Below are 21,529 nucleotides of genomic sequence, written 5' to 3'. Positions count from 1 at the left end.
TATTTAAAGGTTCCAGCGAATTTTTATTTTTCAGAAATTCGCGAAAATTTGAAAGCGCGGTCAAAGTGCGGTTTTTCGTGTAATAAAATGACCGAAATAAGGTGCGAGGACGAAGCGCTGCTAAAGTCTTAAAATAAACTCAATTGACTTCAAACTTCACACAAATTTGGAACAACCACTCTAATTTATTCCTCGCTTTACACTAATCTCAGATATGTTGATATAGTGGTTTTCCGAACCATTTTAAAAACAGCTATGAAGCGTGTGAAAAATAACGGCAAAATATAGGTCATGTTTAACAGCATAAAAATGCATCTGGTACCTCACTTTCCGATTATTTTACTTTACAGCCTTAAAATATCATTATTAAAGATATACCATGCCAAGTTTCATGCTCGAACTCGCAGTATTTCCCTTTGTGAAAAACGAAAATCTATGTCAATGTGTTGGGCGTAAATAACACAATAATTATGCACGAACCAGAGACAAATCAATTTCAATGGCGAAAGTAAAAGGCTACCATTAATTAGAATCCCGTCAATTCACTGCTATCAGTAGAAACATAATGTCCACTGCATAAAAACTGTTTTTAGACGTTTTCGAACCATTGCGCGTTAACTTTGTTTAATTTCGTGTCCGCCGTCATGTCTAGTTTGTCATCGCGTGTATTTCCTTAATGTCAACAACACGTGAATGGTTGTCATAACAAACGCAAGAGATTTCCTGGAACCTTAATGTTTTCGATTCACCAAAACGCTTTAAGTTCGTTAAGACACAATAATGTGTCAACTTGGTATGCTTTTTAGCATCAAGGACGTTAAAGGACTGTAAATTAATCGAGTTGAAATATCTTGAAGCAAATCCGGCAAAATCGCGCCCTTATTCTAATTTGGTAAACAGCCGATCTCCGCTCAAGTTCAAGAAGTCGAGAGGTTAATCCGGCAATGTATTACCGGTACAACAACAAAATCAAACCGAGGTCATAAAAAGTGTAAGTTTAAAAGTGTAGTGGCAAGTTCCAAATAAATTTCGCCTATATAAATTGGAAACAAGATGTGAAACGGTCTGACCCGAAACAAATAAACAAAATATTAATACGACTAATTTAACCCGAAAATGTTACAGAAAACATACCTAAAAGCCGTCGATTCCCCTCGATACCACTCCGCATTGCCTTAAAGAGCCCAAGCTTTCTGCTGTAAGAATCAGGGGCCACATGAATCTGTATTTATTATATCGGCAACCATGCTGCGTGGCTGATATTCGAGACTCAGTAAAAGTTGTCACACAACCGTACGAGCAGCCAGGTCACGCTTTCACTGCTCTTGCACAAATGTTCAACATTTCGCAATTTACATAAACCAACTACAAGTTTAAAGTAGTGACAGTAGATTGAAATGCGTCTTTTAAAGCTGTCCTATCGAGGAACAATTATTTCTTGTTTTTGAATGGTTCTTAGTTGTAGCTACAGTCGGGGAGGGGGGGGGGGGGGGGGGGGGAGAGGGTATTCCCGGAAATTTCGGATATCTGTATGCCGTGGAAGATTAAGTGGTCTCCAGCTCTTAACGCCAACACTGAAACACTAGATACTTCTCGAAGTATCACAGGGGTCACTAAGCTAAATAATTTTGAGTGTAGCACCGCTGAGTCAATTAACCGTTGGCGCGCATATTGCATTGACCGTAGACAGGTGGAAAAACAGTTAAACCGGAAAAGCCTGTTGCACATTGTAATTTAGCGTTGTCCAACACGCAGTCGGTCTGGTTGTAATGTTAATCGTATTTGAGAGAATCTCAAGTTTTCTTTCGACACATACTGGGGTGACATACTACTAGATGGGCGTGGCCGGGAGCCACGAGTCAAGTCAGTCAACTCGCCGTGCTTAATCGAGAGGAGTGACTGCGACCTTAACATCAGTGCCATTATCAACGGGTGTGACCGAGGAAGCGTCTGCTGAGGTTTCCATAGATAGTAACCATGCACGGTAGGGGTGTACTGATGTCTTCAAGGCCGCTGCATTCGTGTCTTTCATAGGCTGTCTACTTTAGAGAGGCGCTTGTCGCTGGAGAAATGTACTCAGTCCCTGGAAAGCTATTCCCTTATGGACTTAGCCAAAATGTGCTACAAACCTTGCTTGGAGCAGGCGTTGGCGCTTAACTCAAAGCCACAATAGGTCACCAGGAAGCCCTCGTTGTTTTAAAAAAGGTTTGGGCTCTCAGGGCAGTCAGTGACAAGCAGCAATCGTATCTTATGGCAAAATTGCGCGTTGGTCAAACGACAGGCCGAAAGGTTGACGCCGAACTGGTGGCGCGGGAATGCGCAGTGCCAGGGATCCTTATAATTTTCGTCTTTTTCAGGTGCTATTTTTTCTCTCATCTAAGTGCCGCAATGCGCCAAAGTGATCCTGATGAGATGCATGTTCAGGCATCTGAAGAGGAGAGAAATTTTAGTCAGGCAAAGGAAGTTGTAGAAATACTCCAGCTCCAGCATCCTTTGGTACACGACCAGCAAGACTCCTATGCCTTGGCGATGGAGGGTGACCTAAAGAACCTAAAACTGTGTATGCTACCGTGCGGGTGCGAAGACATGGGACTAGATATACCTCTCCCACTCGTGCGCGGAAAAGCTCCAAACTCGGCGCTTCTGAAGTATTTTACTAACAACTGCACTTGGCGGAAGTATTCTTAGGAACTGCCAGTGTTTGGCAAAACACCGGCACCTCTAGCGGGAGGGGGGGAGAGGATCGCTAAATTTTTGTAGAGAAGGGGAGGGAGTAGAGGAGGAAGACACTTAAGAGGAAAAACTAACGGCCGAATCGTCTCAACCTCGTTCCCAGGGTCTCTCATCTCACCACCCCCCTGGAGCGAGCTCAGAATCAGTTCATTAGAATAACACAGAGGCCTATTAGGGTAAAGCGTAGGGACAATCTGCAGTCCTTCCACTAGTGGCTCACTATCACTCTTCTCGGTTAAGCACGGCGAGTTGACTGACTTGACTCGTGGCTCCCGGCCACGCCCATCTAGTAGTATGTCACCCCAGTATGTGTCGAAAGAAAACTTGAGATTCTCTCAAATACGATTAACATTACAACCAGACCGACTGCGTGTTGGACAACGCTAAATTACAATGTGCAACAGGCTTTTCCGGTTTAACTGTTTTTCCACCTGTCTACGGTCAATGCAATATGCGCGCCAACGGTTAATTGACTCAGCGGTGCTACACTCAAAATTATTTAGCTTAGTGACCCCTGTGATACTTCGAGAAGTATCTAGTGTTTCAGTGTTGGCGTTAAGAGCTGGAGACCACTTAATCTTCCACGGCATACAGATATCCGAAATTTCCGGGAATACCCTCTCCCCCCCCCCCCCCCTCCCCGACTGTAGCTACAACTAAGAACCATTCAAAAACAAGAAATAATTGTTCCTCGATAGGACAGCTTTAAAAGACGCATTTCAATCTACTGTCACTACTTTAAACTTGTAGTTGGTTTATGTAAATTGCGAAATGTTGAACATTTGTGCAAGAGCAGTGAAAGCGTGACCTGGCTGCTCGTACGGTTGTGTGACAACTTTTACTGAGTCTCGAATATCAGCCACGCAGCATGGTTGCCGATATAATAAATACAGATTCATGTGGCCCCTGATTCTTACAGCAGAAAGCTTGGGCTCTTTAAGGCAATGCGGAGTGGTATCGAGGGGAATCGACGGCTTTTAGGTATGTTTTCTGTAACATTTTCGGGTTAAATTAGTCGTATTAATATTTTGTTTATTTGTTTCGGGTCAGACCGTTTCACATCTTGTTTCCAATTTATATAGGCGAAATTTATTTGGAACTTGCCACTACACTTTTAAACTTACACTTTTTATGACCTCGGTTTGATTTTGTTGTTGTACCGGTAATACATTGCCGGATTAACCTCTCGACTTCTTGAACTTGAGCGGAGATCGGCTGTTTACCAAATTAGAATAAGGGCGCGATTTTGCCGGATTTGCTTCAAGATATTTCAACTCGATTAATTTACAGTCCTTTAACGTCCTTGATGCTAAAAAGCATACCAAGTTGACACATTATTGTGTCTTAACGAACTTAAAGCGTTTTGGTGAATCGAAAACATTAAGGTTCCAGGAAATCTCTTGCGTTTGTTATGACAACCATTCACGTGTTGTTGACATTAAGGAAATACACGCGATGACAAACTAGACATGACGGCGGACACGAAATTAAACAAAGTTAACGCGCAATGGTTCGAAAACGTCTAAAAACAGTTTTTATGCAGTGGACATTATGTTTCTACTGATAGCAGTGAATTGACGGGATTCTAATTAATGGTAGCCTTTTACTTTCGCCATTGAAATTGATTTGTCTCTGGTTCGTGCATAATTATTGTGTTATTTACGCCCAACACATTGACATAGATTTTCGTTTTTCACAAAGGGAAATACTGCGAGTTCGAGCATGAAACTTGGCATGGTATATCTTTAATAATGATATTTTAAGGCTGTAAAGTAAAATAATCGGAAAGTGAGGTACCAGATGCATTTTTATGCTGTTAAACATGACCTATATTTTGCCGTTATTTTTCACACGCTTCATAGCTGTTTTTAAAATGGTTCGGAAAACCACTATATCAACATATCTGAGATTAGTTTAAAGCGAGGAATAAATTAGAGTGGTTGTTCCAAATTTGTGTGAAGTTTGAAGTCAATTGAGTTTATTTTAAGACTTTAGCAGCGCTTCGTCCTCGCACCTTATTTCGGTCATTTTATTACACGAAAAACCGCACTTTGACCGCGCTTTCAAATTTTCGCGAATTTCTGAAAAATAAAAATTCGCTGGAACCTTTAAATATGATTTTTAGAATTAGGTCACCTAAGGGTATCTTTGGGCAAAATATGAGCGATTTGTCAAATGGGACGTTGACCGGCGTTTCTCGATCCTAACAGTCAGCCATTCTTAATTAACTATAACAAATTCTATTTTTCGAATGAAATTCCTTTCTTTTATTTAAGCCATGGGGTGCCAAAGAGAACAGCTGAGCACTCCAATAAGCCTCTTTTATATATATATATAATCCGTCTAGACGGATTATACGTCACTAGTGTGAAAACGGACAATCTCTGATTACTACTAGTGACTAGTAGTAATCAGAGATTGTGAGAGTGCGAGTCAGATATGCATAGTGTCAAAGTCCATGCTAGTGAAGAGGTCACGATTTGTTGATACGTTGCGTGACGCTGCCAGTTTCTGTAGACTCTCAAGTTTCATAGAATATCTAAATTACATACATTATTCTAAGCTGACATTTGCAATCGCGTGCACGTTTCGCGTGGTCGTTTATCGTAAACAAACTCCGTGCGACTAATTGGAGTAATTCCCCTGATGAATAAAGTAGTCTTATGGATCTTGCCTTCAGAGCACTTTTCCACCGATTCCAAACAATAAAATTTCGGCTGGATAAAGACTGAGCTATCTGTCGCGACTGGAACTAATCAACAAAAGCAATCAAAATGTAGCTGTTCCACGGTTATCATCCCAAAGCTAAGTCGTGTCAATAAACAAGGACAATTCCCTCAGATTTCGATAAATGCTACCGTCGAAGCGTTAAAAATTCGCCAAATCTAACGCTGAGAGCACGTAATAGCGAAGCGTAGGGCGACTGAATGGAAAGAAGTCAAAGAAAGATCCATCGGAAAGACGAGCTCACATGGCCTGCTCACATACTCACATGTTCGCCACATGTCTTATCACATGTCTTAGCATTAAACGGTACCAGTTTACTGGCCGTGACATGCCCCTGCAAAAATCAAGCGGGGTGGCCATATGCATTTTGGTGTCCTTACAGGAATGTGGTTTTTTCGGCCTATAACCGTGCACAGGGAAACCAACTCTGAAGCGTTCCACTTCGTCGAACGCAATAATAATAATAATAATAATAATAATAATAATGATGATGATGATGATGATGATGATAATGATAATAATAATAAAATCTTTATTGATCCTAATAAAAAACCGATCAGCTTAACACTAAGGGAGCAGCTGGTATAAACCGGTGATCAACAACATCAAATATATTCATCTAAAAATACATCCACGCAATAATGTCAGGAAAATATTAAAAATCAGAAAAAACTAACGAGCAGAGCTGAGTTCCCTTAACGCTTTGGGAATATCATTTCAGTCCTTCGTAGCAGCATACTTAAATGAAGACTGCCCCATTGCTGAAGACATAGCTCCCCCTAAATCTAATAAGGTAGTATCATTTAAAGATCTTTTATGTGACTCAGATCACTTAACTAAATACTTCTTTAACTGGTGTGGACAATTTTTGTTATTAACAATTTTATGAACTAATTGAAGCCTTAAGGACGTTCCCGCTAATTGTTTCTGCGCATCCTTACTGCGCACGGAAATTCACTTGCCACGTCATGCATGAGTGCGCGCGCTAAGTAATAAAATGAACAATGATAGGGCAGATGGCCATTGCTATAGCTTTGGCTGGATTTAACGATCTTGGACGTTCGGTGACCCCTATTTTTCTTTTGGTGGATCATTTTCTCTACCGATTTTCTACGTTTAGCGAAAAAATGAAGAAAATCTATCGACTAGAAGTTTCAATTTTTTTGCAAAATGCACCATCGAATTCCGTTTTTTTAGCTCTTCGTTTATCTGTGCGACGGTCTCAAATGCCTCTTGAAGGGTTAAGTTTTGTGAAAACGCTGGTAAAATTTGGAATTATTTACGCTACAGACCCACTTCAACAAAATATGACTAAGATCGTCTGCCTCCGTTGTCTCGCCTTCGATATTTTTAGCTATAAACCCCTGTAGACCATGCTGAATTACGTTCGCTAATTTTTCAAAATCAGGGTAGTTTTCCACGCGCTTTATCTCTGAAACGAAGTCGGTTACCCCCAATTTTTTTTTGCATTTTTAACACAAGTAACTCATCATCTGACTGCAGTAAGAATCTTAAAAAAATCTATCGACTGGAAAATTTTCGCGCGAACGTCCTTAAGAAACGACATCGACTTCTTCATGATAAAAGACCTAGCTTACTGCGCATGTCCTGAGTACAGGATTTACGATGAGCTGACAAAATAATACGCATGCATTGCTTGATTCTGGAGACGTTCTAAATTTTACAAAGCAATCGAACGTACCTGGGATTCCAGTGGTCCTGTCAGTTTGACGGGCAGCAGGCACGTTATTATTATCTTATTATACAAGTTGTAACTTTTATATTAAATTGTTAATGCCTGATGTATTTACCGTGTTTTTTAAATGAAGATGATGATGATGGACTTCTGATAGTGTAATTTCACATACCGTAAATCCTCGAATTAGCACCCCACCGCCACCCACCCACCTCTCGAATAAGCACCCCAATAAGCGCACCCCCCCCCCCTTCGAATAAGCGCCCCCCTTACCTTCGCCCATTTTTTAGACGAGTACTGAGCCAACAAAAGATGCATAGTTTTCGTCGTGTGGTATTAGATTTGTACATTGTTTCAGTTTGAGAACACGTTAAGTGAACACGTTGAACACGTTAAGTACTAACGGTGCCGCGATTTAAACTTAAGGATCAGCTTTTTGTGTCGATAAACAGCTTATGTTGTTGTTTACGCGCAGCTGATGTTTCAAAAAAATGATCGTGTCAGGCCACGATTTGGAAAAAATTAAATAAGCACCTCCCTCGAATAAGCGCCCCCAATCTTCTCCTAAATTTGAAATAAGCGCCCCAGGCGCTAATTCGAGGATTTACGGTATGTATCTTTTGGTTGCAATAACCCTGACGAAAGTGGTCTGTTGCTCACAGGACGCTGGGCTAGGCACTACAGTCCGTCATCTAGTGCAGCAGTCGTACCCTGTCCTGTAGTCAGCTTCTCTATTTAACAAGTGACAAGGGAATAGGGGAAACTTTAAATTTTTCTCGATTTTTGGCGACATTTGTTCTTAATATCTGTAAACGTAGAAGTTGAGAAATATGCAGTCTTTGCTAATTCCAGCAAAAACTCTAACAATTTTTTTATGTGTAACTAGGGTAATACTTCCTGGAGGTCATGTAAAGCTAAATCATTCTGGATATACACAGATTGGAAAGAAGTTACTTCAGCTCGCCATTAAGGTTTGTTCATTGCTTTTTTCCGTTATGGTTAACCGCTAGTTTTTAGATTTTGCATGTAGGCCATCTCAATAATTAGATGTTTTGTTTCCCGTCGCTCAAGTGGCCTTCTTTTTGAAAAAGTAAATTTAAAAACCTAGATAATAAATTTCCGATTCACTGCCCGCTCGCCTTTCTTATGTTGGGACAAGAGAAAAAAAATCCGGATAACCGAGGTCCGGATAATCTAGGTTCGACTGTACTAAAAATTCAGTCTGATATTTGCATCATCCTCATAAACGCCTTTAAAATTTGGAAATGACAAGCTCTAATTACAAAATGTCCATGCTCTACATCATTTTCAAAAGTAGCAAATATGATTTATGTTTCACACTTTTGGAATTATTTATTGTTAGTAGTAAAAAGGAGAGATTTGGTCCGTAGCCAATCCGCTTAACCAATCAGGGAGCTGCATTCAGGTCACATGTCTAATTTGCAATAGCGTGACGTGAATATGACGTGACTGTAGGTTAATGAGCACAAAATTATACATGCGTGCAGATCAAACCAGAAAAGTCACGCAATAAGTCACGCAAGACAGAATTTCTCAAACAACAGGCGACAAGGAAATTTATCCCAAAGAAGACTTAGTTACAGGGCGGGACGTCTGCAGGTCCTGGTGACCAGCGCCCGGGTTTCCAAGAATAGTATTTTAGTGTCATCGCACAGCAACTTAAATCCTGTATCTAAAAGTTATATGGCTGCTTTAATCCAAAAATTGTTTTTCAAAACACTCGTCTTTTTCCCCATACAAGGACAGACTTCAGGCCACTCTCTCATGTCCAAGGTGCGTGTATAACCTTACATACGGCCGGTGACTCTGAATCTGGAATTGACCAATCCGGCGGGAACAACTGTACAGAAAGTCATTGAAGTCGGGCAACGATTCTCACTAGAGGCGACATTGAATATTCACGAAAAGAGATTTATAATTCAAAAACACGTATTAGATTGTAAAAAGTGAAAAGTATGAAACATTTTGTGTGTCTCCAAGCTTTTAATTTGGCACCAAATATAGGGTCACTTGCATCCGGAAACTCGCTCGTCGCTCGTCGGGTCGCCAGGTAGGATAAAAGCTGTGTTATTTTAAACAAAATATGCAGTTGCTCCTCCTCAAATTAAACACAGAATTTTCGAGTTAAGCATTGAAAGAGGCCGAAGAAACTTAAGCACTATCTTTATTTTTGTTAGCTGCGAAGAAAAAGACTATTATCGTGTCGTTTCGGAGGGACAGCTCGATCGGTTTTGACGGCCTCTTGTACCGAAGGCAAGCTGCTGGGACTGACGATTTTTATTTAAGGGAAACGAAGCGTAGTTTATATGATAGTAAAACTGAACATTTTAAAGCACTCACGAAGAATTGTCACGCATCAGCCATTGCAGACCATATGACTTCAACGAGCCACAATATCAAATGGGATCATTCTGAAATTTTAACAACCGGGTCATCAAATATTAATTGTAGAATTAATGAGACATTATTAATTAGGGATTGAAAACCAACTTTAACTGAAAATCTGGGTAGTGAGAAACGTTTTCTTTCCAGTAGGCTTTGAGGAACCGTGGTCAGCCTCCGCCATTTTCGATGCCATCGAAATTATTGATATTGCATGGTGACGCGAAATCTTATTGCTTTACTGTAAGTTGTGTTCTTGAAAGTATCTCTGAATATCTTTAGTAGTTTCACGGTGATTTCCTTCGCTTCGACATGCTCCGAATAAATTATAATAGCCAAACTCTCTTATGCCAACAAAACAAAGGTTTCTCGTCGTTGTCATTTCTATTAAAATTAGGTTCCAGTCTTTCTCCGCAGCATTTAAATTGAATTGTATTCTATCCAACCGTCACTTCTGAGGATGTGTCTTAAAGCATACGAAACGTCAAGTCATCACTCAAAGTTTTTTACAACAGACGTTGTTTTGTCATATTTATAACCGCAATGTGTATGTTATTTCTGTTAAAGTTGAAATGGCCTAAGAATAACAGTTTCTTCAAAAAGCGTTTCAAATAGGAAGCATGTCAGGTGAGGTTTTCCCTCGACAGAAAGAAAGATAGAACAGTACTTTGGCAGCTATAGTAAACCATATGAAGCTCTTTCGCTATCTCCTCGTTGACAATACCCTATCTTTTCCTTTACTGCTACTACCAATGTTATCTTTTACATAGCTGACGATTATGCGATAGAGTCTACCGGCTAAGGCGCAGCTGTCATCCCATCCAGTTGTCAACTATCCCCCCGCTTCAGTGACCTTGATCGGGATAGACTTGATCAAACCGTCGAGACAAGCCTTTCACGACGCAGTTAATTGCTCTTGTTTTCGAACTCCATCGTGCAAAAGTCGTAAAGATTTACATCCCATATTCCCTCCCATTGAACTTTGAACAGTAGAAGGACGTGAACCATGCCTATGAAACCTTTCTCCGGTACTTTAAATTAGCTGTGAGGATTTGCCATCTATATTTAACTGTATGAAGGGTCACAGTAGAGCGCGATTTGATAAAAGCAGGCAAAACAGTTCGGTTAAAAAATTCTTCTTCCGTTTCTGAACAAACGTTTCAAGACTTACAGTTCGATTTCCGGCTTTCTCTCTAGATGGTTGCTCAGAAACTTTGTCGGAAAACCTAAAGGGTTATCTTGTGAACGCAGAGCGCGCCCTTTTTGTGTCCTTGTCCGTTTTCTTCCATTTTATGTTGTTCCGTCGATCTGTCACTAAGCTCTTTCAACCAACAAGCTCTATTTGACAGACGTTGGCGTTGTCATGCGATAAGCCACGAAATCCAGGAAGAGACAAGCAGCAGACCAAGAAAAGCAGCAGCAGTAGCAGTAGCGGTTAAGAACATTAAGTTCATTACGTCTCGTTCCGACCCAGACAGGTAGCAGCAGTGGAAGCAGCTAATTATATTAATCTCATTGCAGATTTAGAACAGAACTCTGGTTGTTGATAACCAAATAGACATTGACAACACTGATACTGCTATTTCTAATTTTACAATAAGTGTCTAATTTCTCGCGCGCTGATTGCCCCATTTTTATCATCAATAAGAGTACAGACGGATAAAACTTTTATTTATGCAAGCTTTCAAGTTCAATTTTCAGCTGTCAAACTGTCAACTTTTTAACCAATGAGATTTATGGACTTTTTTAAGTTGCCAATCAAAAGTGAGAAAAGCTATCGACAATGTTCGCGTCATTTTGTTTATGGCGTCTTTTCCCCTCATTTATTCCCGGCATTTGACTATTTTGGGATCTTGTTATTGTTTACTTCGGAACCACGAGCCGCAGGCGAGTGGTTCCACAGCCACTTTGACAATGTTATGACGCAATTTATCATCAATAACAGGGTAGACGTATAAAAAACTGACTTCAATTTGTTAATTATATAGTAAGTCAGATTATTCTCTCATTTTGATTGGTTCTCACCCATGATCTATAAGAGAACAGACGCATAGATGACGTCAATATAAGAAACATTTTATTCCCTTTATTAAAATGGCGGAAATCTTAGGGAATTTAGATAATATGTTACGTGACTGGGCGAAGGATAAGGTAGAAAGCGTCTTGTCGAGGCTACGAACAGTACGAGAAGCAGGAAGAAGAAAGAAAAAGCCGTTTCTTTTTTATAAACTAAGTCGAAAAAATACCCGAGCTGTCTCAGTCGGCAGTCGAGCGAGACTAAACGAACCACAAAGTTGGTCTTGAAATTTGCCTCGAATTTAACAAACCCAATTAGCAAAATGTTTATGGGATTAGTTTAAAAAATTCAACTTTTCTCTGTCACAAAAAAATCAGTTGTTTACTCAAGAAATATCACGGCACCACTTCCTAAAATAAGCATACAACCTTGCTTTCCGACGAGAATGTTGCAGTTCGTTTCAGGGCACAGCAGCCAGCAAGATATAGCTCACTACAGCTCGCGGCCGTCTGTATCGCAGCCTGAAAGTGTCCCCAACTACACAAGTAAAAAGCTACCGTCACTAACGTTCCTTTCATTCAAAGCTCGAATCGAATGGTCTCCATCGGGTCCATGTTGATCGCAACGGCAATTTTTCCGAGCGTCCTTTTAAACTCCTGCAATATTCAAGAGAAGCATCCAGGTTTCTCCGGTTCACAAGCGTGCTGATGGCAAAAAACTGACTTACCTTTGCGAGCATTTTGTATAAGATTTGTTGATTTCGCAGCTCGATTCGTTTTTCGCTGTAAGTTTTCTTTTCCAAGTCAAGCAACGTTTGATTCAAGTATGACAGTGACGTGATTTCCCTGAACCAATCACAATTCTTTGCTACGCATAGCAACGAACCAATGAATTTGCTCCATTTCGTATAGACAATAGATTACGTCAAATTGCTATTTTCGTGAATGCCAAAGTGGACATAGGCCCGGCTTTCCAGTTATGTTGAAAGATTTTGAAATTAAAAAAGCTTTCCTGTATAGTTTATTTCTTTATTATGTAAAGCAAATTGATTCCATGTTTGCGTATGCCTGTTCAGTAATAGATCACAGAAGACGTCAAAATATGGTAAGAACATCAGTGACACTCGGCTATCGCCTCGTGTGCCACTTTTTTGTTCTTACCACATTTTGATGTCATCTGTAATGTATTACTAAACAGACGTACGGCAACATGGAATATATTTATAAATCACATATTACAGTGAAGTTGAAGTCAAATAAGACCTGTGATTAGTTTTTTTGGAAATCAGAGCTCAAACTTTAAGAGCATTCACAAAAAAATTGAGTTAAGTTTCAATTGAACTGAAAAATGTTGCCGCTTTCAAGAATTTAACTGTCAGAACTAATTTAGCAACAAAACGATCGCCACAGAAATTGGTGAATCGTTTAATGTCGAAGTGGACTCACCAGAGGGTCAAGATGACTTGCTGTTGGCTCACGTTGTTGGAGTAGACCCCGATATCCTCGCGTACCTTATTAGCAATCCGCCGTTCCTTCCACCATTGCAGCCTGCATCATTACCTGAGCCCGCAAGTAGGGCTAGGGATGCACAGAAAGCTGTGCAGTACGTGTTTCCGCTCTGAAACTTGCCACAAGTCGAACTTTGCTTAATCCTTCGCTTATTCAATTATTGGAAAATACTTTTAGAAAGTCTAGTCCATGATTTCCTTTGTTTAAACTTGACAAACTATTAGTGAAATTCACAGTCGCAAATAAGAAATCTCTTGAAGTCGCCGTTCACTTTAAAAGTATCTAAAATCCGCTACAATATTTTTCTCATCAATGCATTGACTAAATTAGTCACACTGCCTAGCATGCGAGTTGATCAACGTCTCATAACAAAGAAAGCTTATTGGAGTGCCCAACTATTCACAGGAATTCCACTCAATAAATAGAGTACATTTAAGCTCCTTATATCTTATAGTATGACAAACTTAGCATTATACAAGAAATACAAGGAGTAAAGTTATTCGACGTTTCGATGTATCCAACATCATTATCAAAAATAAACATAGGCACGTTTTTATAATAAGCATTAAATAATGCCAAAATGGGGCATTTTCAATGCCTCAATGCTCCTTAATGAGCATGGGCACCCCCCTTTTTTATTTCAAAATTGAAGTTATCATATGACAAATATTCAGTGGACAAAGTTTGAACAAAAATCTATTGTCACTTTTGTTTCAGAGGAATTACCTTAATTGTGCAATCTGTTTTCACAACATACCTTCCCATTTTCTAACCGATAATTTGGTTGGTTCTTCAATAAAATCTCCAGTGTGATTGGTTTTCGATCGCCCTGAAAACATTCCCCTTCCTCTCAAACAATGTTGATTTTCCTATTTCTAAGATTACGCAGATCACAGCACCTACACAACATTGAACTAGGGGGCCAGGGGTATCAGAGAGTCATCACTAGATGCACATGAGATATAAAGGACTTGTATCTCGTGACATTCTCTCCACACTCCCTACCCAGACAAGAACATTGCATTGCAAGTTGAAACACATTGTTGCGCGTATTACCACGTTTGTGACCAACTTGTCTCGCAGCAAAATACAGTGTTGCAAGTCTGACGAATTCTACAGGTATAAATGTATAAATGTGTAAGGGTATAAAGGTATGTACAGTTATAAATGTGTAAATAAAGATGGCCCCTTCTTTGATATAATTTAACGTTTCGACGAAGTTCCACTTCAACTTCTGGCCGTCATTTTCTTCTTAATTTTCCGTGCCAGTATTTTGCTGCGAGACAAGTTGGTCACAAACGTAGTAATACGCGCAACAATGTGTTTCAACTTGCAATGCCACAATGATGCGCGACAAGTTGAAGAAAAATGTTGCTCGTATTACCGGACCTTAAGGGTGCCAAGATGAAAAATTAAGCGCATTTCGTCACGGTGTCCCCTGCATTGTTTCACGCAGCGTACCTCCATGTCGTCTAGTCCGTGTCCAGGCTTGTTGAAATGTTCCGCAACAGGGAAATCGGTCGAGTTTCTCGTAATGGCTCGAAGGTGTTCACCAGTGTGTTCTCTGAGCATGCGCCCGGTTTCCCCAATGAATAGGGCCGGGCAGCCCTACCACGACACAACATCACCGCAAGGGAGCATTTCACCTATAAATCCAGCAATGTGGTCTACCACATTTCATGTCGTCGCTATCCTATCCGCTATCCGTTAGAGTCGCGCGTACAACTGTTTATTTATTCAATAACGTGTCCCATTCAAAACTCAACTTAGCAGTGAGGAAGGGCTAGGCCCGAAACGTCTGCTACAAACATCGTTTTCAATTTGGCACTGAGTTATCACTATTTACAACTTTTGAGATAAGATAGCCTATAAATATGACCCTAAGTGGAGCATTTCAACACCAGTTTTGGTCACACCCATGCCATAAGTTCAGTTAGTAGAGAACCACATGTAATACGCATCAACATGCTCGCCTCCCTCCCCTTCCATTGAGATCCTTAAACAGGCTAATTTTGCATCCAAGATGATTTGAGAATTCAAAATGTCCCATGCCCCAGAGGTTGCGCAAGGAGCCATGTTACGTTTCCAATTGGCTGGCCTTCAAGTCTGATTTAATTAATTTGCGGTTCAACTTACCGCCATGGAGTCTTTCTATACTAAAATTCAAAACCTTAAGAAAAACTCTGACAAATATGACAAATATGATTGTTTTGAAATTCCCTTTATTGGAATACTTAAAATATTTGCGACAAATTTTATATCAAAATTCCCCGAGAAACACAAATAACAAGAAGAATTACTGATTCATCAGTTCTATGCTCAGGATTCATCCCTGAAAAATAAGTGTCAAGTTATTGTTTGTAGGCTTACCTAAAAATAAAATGATCTCGTTACATTTGCTAGCAATAAAAACAAGTTTTAAAACTCAGTGGTCTTATTCATAACTAGCTGTTGTCATTAGACTTAAAAAAGTTCGAAACCTCTGTACCGCTCTGAGACTTCGCAGAGTTTAAGATTAGACAGTGTAGAAAATAAAAAAATTATAAACGAAGTGGTAGCTTACATTGTGACCGCCCGCAAAAAGCATTAAGCTTTAACTTCAACTGCAGGATTTCGCACAATTCAACTTTGAACATCGGAGAAACGGCGGATAATACACACAAATTATTTATATACGCCTTTCCTCCAGAAAAATATTGGATCATAGTTCCAGTTCCCTGGATCATAATCCAGCGTAAAACAAAGCGGAACGACTCACGCTAACGTTTTCGCTGGTTTCAGTGACTTCTGTTGGTATTTCCACAGCACTCACAGTAGGAATCCTCTTTCGAAAACACCTTTTCTCCAAAACAACATATATAAGTTCATATTTTCAATTCCCGTCATCATAATATTACGGGAAACACCATCAAATGATGATGGTTTCTCCTCGAGATTGCCGAAGCAGTGTTTAGCTGATGTCGCAAGAATCGGCACATACTTGCTGACTGCAACTGTTGCAAGCAGTAATTGGACTAGTTGCTCATACAAGCTTCAATCTAATTGGTCTGAGATACATACATCTGTCCAACCAGAAGCCAACATACACCTGTCATGCCGACTATAATGTGTTTCCTTTTTACAAAAAAACAAAACTCAAAAATCGTTGAATGTCAAAGTTGTTAAGAGTCCCTGTCCACAAATATGGGAAATCGGCAAGGGTCGAAAATTCAGTTTCGCTCATATTCTTATGGTAGATAGGCTAGGACATGACAAAGACAACTGGATAGTTTTTCTTGGCAAAGTATCCTTTTATTTCAAAGAAATATGCAAATTAACAAATTCAGTTGATTTTGTCATTTGACGCACCATTTTGTTAAACAAGTTTGCGAGCCTCGCATGCAAAACCACATCATTCTTCCGTCTTTAGAACACTCAATATTTTTTTGCAATGTTTAAATGTGTACTAGGTTGATTTTAGGGAATGTTGCGTTGTCTTTTGGGTGCAAAATAATTAAATTTCGAAGACATGTATTTCATTCACTTAAAAGTACTTAGTAAAAATAATTGATTTTCACCGTGTGCGAAACCTTCAAATGGATTAAGCTTCTGGTGGCTGAATCGCAGAAGGATGGTCTACAGATTCCTGTAAAAATATCTCTTGGCAAATGATTGTGAGCGACGCGAGAGCTTTTCAAAGTACGTTAAAAATGCAAATATTTGACCATCCGTTGTCAAATTTCAATTGAAGGGTTAGACATATATTTTAGCATGCGCCACACGACTTGACTTATATTAAGCTGAAATAGATCAGAGCCGATAATTTCGAAATGTTCTTATCTTATTTTCTGTAAAAGGCAGGTCCAAAGATTTGACGTGTTTCTCTCACCATTGGTCGCACATAAAGCAAACGTTTGCCTTTATTTACACAACGTCCGATGTACATCGCCAACTGTCAACTTATTTAATGGTCGAATACCATGAATCTATGAGCCTCTTTCGACTCATATGATCACTACTGCATCTAAGTCAAAAACAGCTAAGTCATTTGTAGGTAGTTACTTGCTTTGCACTAAACCAAAATATTACGTTTGATCATCGTTTGATCCATTGCTGCTTGAATCCTTGCTTGCAGCGGTTCCTTGTTTGTTCGTCACGCAATGCTGTCATCCCATTTTAGGGGGTAGGGTTTGGATAATTTCTATCCTAATACGTAAGGCTCCGTAAGGCTTGGAACCACAGGGAGCACACAATCTTGTTGAGTAGGAAGAGATTGAATTAAGAAATGAAAAGAATGAATAGTTTACCATTGCCCCCGTTGCCATCTTTTACCAAACTCGTTCCTAGAGTCTTCGTTCCCCTTGACCAGCGGTCGGAAAACGAGAGCTCTGGGAGCAACCATTTTCTGCCCATCCGGTTCCACTGCGCAGTCTGCATCTATGTCGCACGCCTGAAATCGTTGCTCCCAGAGCTCTCGTTTTCCGACCGCTGGTCAAGGGGACTCTGGGAACGAGATTGATCTTTTACTCGACCACCGGTACCTACATGCCCTGCGTAATACTGTAACACTAAACTCGTACCTAGGTCTTTTCGCGCGGTACAATTATTTTTGGTTTACATATAATACAGTGGGCTACCCTCGGGAAAATGAGAGGTGGCCGCTTAATAGAGTTTGGTTTACCTTGAATCGGGTTATAAATTTCTTAGTGAACATGGAGTCAATTCAAGACAATCATGAGAGACGTGCGTTTGAATTATCACTCGTCCCCTTCAATTTCAGACTATATCTGCCATCGCCCTTTCCAAAACAAAGTTTTTAAATTTTAAGTGGCCGCTTAATAGGGGTAAAGACAATAGAGAAACCCTTATCGGTACGACCAAATGTGGCCGCGCCCGCTTAATAGAGGTAACTGGTCGATAGGGGTTTTATTTACAGTATTTTACTGACAATACTTTTGGACTGTATTGACAAAGGAGGCAAGTGAGCCACTCCAGACATTTTGAACGCAATCCAAAAATTCGCCTGGTCTCTAAATTTCCCAGCTACCAGCCAAAACGAACTCGTAAGATTTTTTTTCAACTTGGCCGAACTTGTTTTCGACAGTCGGAGAATTTTAGCTTCTTTTGCGAAGTATTTTCTCAAATCGCTTTTCGCAACGTGATCGTACCGTTACCTAATCCCAAACGTGTCATCCAACGCGCCCTCGCACTTCCCTCCCTCTCCCACACATGCTTTTTTAATTTTTGACACGACAATTCTTTCCAAACCCCTCGCCGGTTCGTAGTTTTTCTTACGTGTCCGATGTCGCCCGATCTCGATATACCTGATACGACACCATCTAAAACGTTCGTTATCTTTATTTTGTACATTGATAAGGCCTTTCATAGGATGTCTTATTTCTTTTGGAAGTTGAAAATATGATTTACCTTTAAGAGGTTTGTATTTAATGATATTCAAATAATGATCATTAATTTTATCAACCATCCATCCTGATCCTTCACTCAACCATGCCTCAATTTTTTTACGAATCTCTTCTTTAGCCATTTTTAGTTGTTGATTTAAACCAGTAATATTTATGATGGTCTGAGCTTTACTATTGAAATAAGCTGTTTTTCTTTTCACATGGTGTTTTCCACCAAAATTATCAATATCGATTTCAACATGTTATCATTTTTTTCATTATCAGGAGCTTCTTTGATAAAAGTTACTCTTTAAGATTCATAAAATTTGATTTTTTTATTGTTTTCCAAGTGGGATTTATTAAAATAATTTTTAATTGACTGTCTAGTAGTTTGTAATTGAATTAATGGATCATTTTTACTTTTAAAATAATTTTTAATTGACTGTCTAGTAGTTTGTAATTGAATTAATGGATCATTTTTAGTTCTCAAATCAATGTCATAAGTTTCAACAGCCTCTTTTAAAGCTTTGTTAACAGATGTAATTTTGGTTCTTGGTGCAGGAACAGGGTTTGATTTAATAGTTCTTTGTTTTGGAACTGGTTTGTAATTATCTTGAAATTCAGGAGGAGGGGAAATTATATTCTCTTCATACTCTTGAACCATTTGTTTAACACTTTTACGTGGTGCTGGCACTGGTTTTTTAGATTTAATGCGAGGTTTTGGGATTGGTTTTTGCTTTTCAATTAATAACTCAATAAGTTGAGATTTTGATAATTTCTTTAATTCTGATTTATTCATCATTACTATATTATAGTTATATATTTTTATACTATTTTTCTTATTCATACTTATTACTACCAATGTGTATGTGTCGATTTTTCTTTAAGTATGATTTGGAGGGGTAATTTTATATATGGTTTTTTAAGACTTGTGACTGAGGGTTGACGGATGATAATATCACTTCATGTTGAGCAAATGGTGAAGCAAATTTTGATTTTAAGATGAAAAAGGTAAAAACGTAGGTTAAAATGAAAAGCCATGATTTATGAATGGTGAGCCATTTTTTGATTTCTGGAGGGGTGTGAATTCGAAGGCTGTTTTTTTGAAAAAAAAATTATTGAAAAATACATTTTCAAATGGCGGGCCATTTTTTGATTTCTAGAGGGGCGGAAGACATGAAATTTGCTCACGAGCGGACATGCTCTAAGAGCTTGAAAATGCATCTTTCGAGTTGGGGCCCGGCGAGGGTATTTTTTTGGATTCTAGAGGGTCTAAAAGGCCATTTTTTAGGTCTCATGTCATTAAACCGCTATTTCTCATACTACTAGCCCGCAATATTGTCACGTGATACTGGTCAGCGGATATCTTGTTTTGACAGGTGTCATTTGACCATAACATGGATGTCCGATATCAAAGAAGTACGCTATAAGGCAAAGATACATGTCTCTGTCAACCTATTAGCTGGAGTTTGGCCGCCATGTTGCGCGACGTCGTCGTCGCCGTCGTCGTGCGTACGCGCCCACGGGCAATACCGCTAGCCATGATAACCATGAGAAAATCAACTCATGTGTTTCCTAGTGTGCTCTAGGGCTAAATCTTTGTACCAGACTCTATACTATCAGAACACTGTACTTCTACCTCCTGGAGAGAAGAAATCGCAGTACTAATTAATATAAGTACATGAAACTCTCAGATAAAACGACTACTTCTAAACCCAAAGAGATTTTAAATGGAGAGTATCGTTTCTACAAAGAGCTTTACACCTCCACTGGTGCTTGTCCAGATGACAACCGTTTTGACGCCTTTTACAACAACCTAGTCTCCTCCGCAGCCGTTTTTTGAATGTCCCGCAACGCGTTGCGTGACAACCCAAAAAAACGGCTGCGGAGGAGACTAACAACAACCCGGCTTTGCCTGAAATATCTGCGGATTAAAGGCAATCCTGTGAAGACTTATTAACAAAAGATGAGTGCCTTACGTCTCTGAAGTAAATGGCAAAAGGTACTGAAATCTCCTGGCTCGGATGGTCTCTCGGTGGAGTTTTACTTAGCGTTCTGGGAAAGTTTGGGGTAAGAACTAGATGATAGTCTGAATCATGGTTTCGAATGCGGAGAATTAACTATTTCTCAAAGAAGAGGAATAATCACTCTTATTGTAAAGAAGAATAAAGATAAAACGCTACTGGACAACTGGAGACCGATCCCGCTTTTAAATACTGACTATAAAATTGCTACAAGAGCAATAGCCTCTAGAATGTTTAAAATACTACCGGACATCATTCACAGTGACCAAACGGGTTATGTTAAAAATTGGATTCAAACCTTTTACCACAAAGTTGTGTTACTAACAATGGCTTTGCAACACCTTTTTTTTCCTCTGGTGCGTGGAGTAAGACAGAAGTGCCCCATTTCCGGAATCCTTTTTGTTATAGGTGTGGAGTTCCAAGCAAGCGCTATTAGAAGCGACACATCGATAAAAGGTCTATCGCTTAACTCTAAAGAATTTAAATTATCGCAGTATGCTGATGACACTACTTGCCTGGTTGAAGATACTTCATCGGCCAGCAATCTATTTAAAAAGCTGGATTTGTTTAGATTGTGTTCGGGGCTCGAGCTTAATAGGTCCAAAACAGAGGCATTATGGTTAGGTTCAGCTTGAAGCTTGATCTGCCTCCAGGTAATGAACCATTTAATTCCCATACTATAGTTAAATAAGACTTTAAATAATGAAAATAAATGGACCATAGGTATGGTACGGTACGTTGTATGTGTCCTCAGAGAAAGAGGCATTAACAATTTGAAGTGACAACAACGACAACAACATCTTTAATTTAAGAACCGATACTCCCTTTGGTATTGGCTGGCCCAAAGATTATGTCAATGTACTTCGCATATGCTTTACAACAGACCAAATCAAGAATCAAGATTGCTTTCCTTGGAGAAATGTCTTAACGTCTGGTCTTCTAGGGACTTGACTCTGTATGGGAAAATCAACATAGTAAAATCTCTAGCACTCTCTAAATTGACCTTTGTCGCAGCCGTTCTTCCAATTCCCGAAGATTTT

This window comes from Orbicella faveolata, unplaced genomic scaffold, assembly GCF_042242905.1.
Source record: "Orbicella faveolata isolate gen_17 unplaced genomic scaffold, um_ofav_v1 contig_2, whole genome shotgun sequence".
Classification (NCBI taxonomy): Eukaryota; Metazoa; Cnidaria; class Anthozoa; order Scleractinia; family Merulinidae; genus Orbicella; species Orbicella faveolata.
This window is presented reverse-complemented; position numbering follows the sequence as displayed.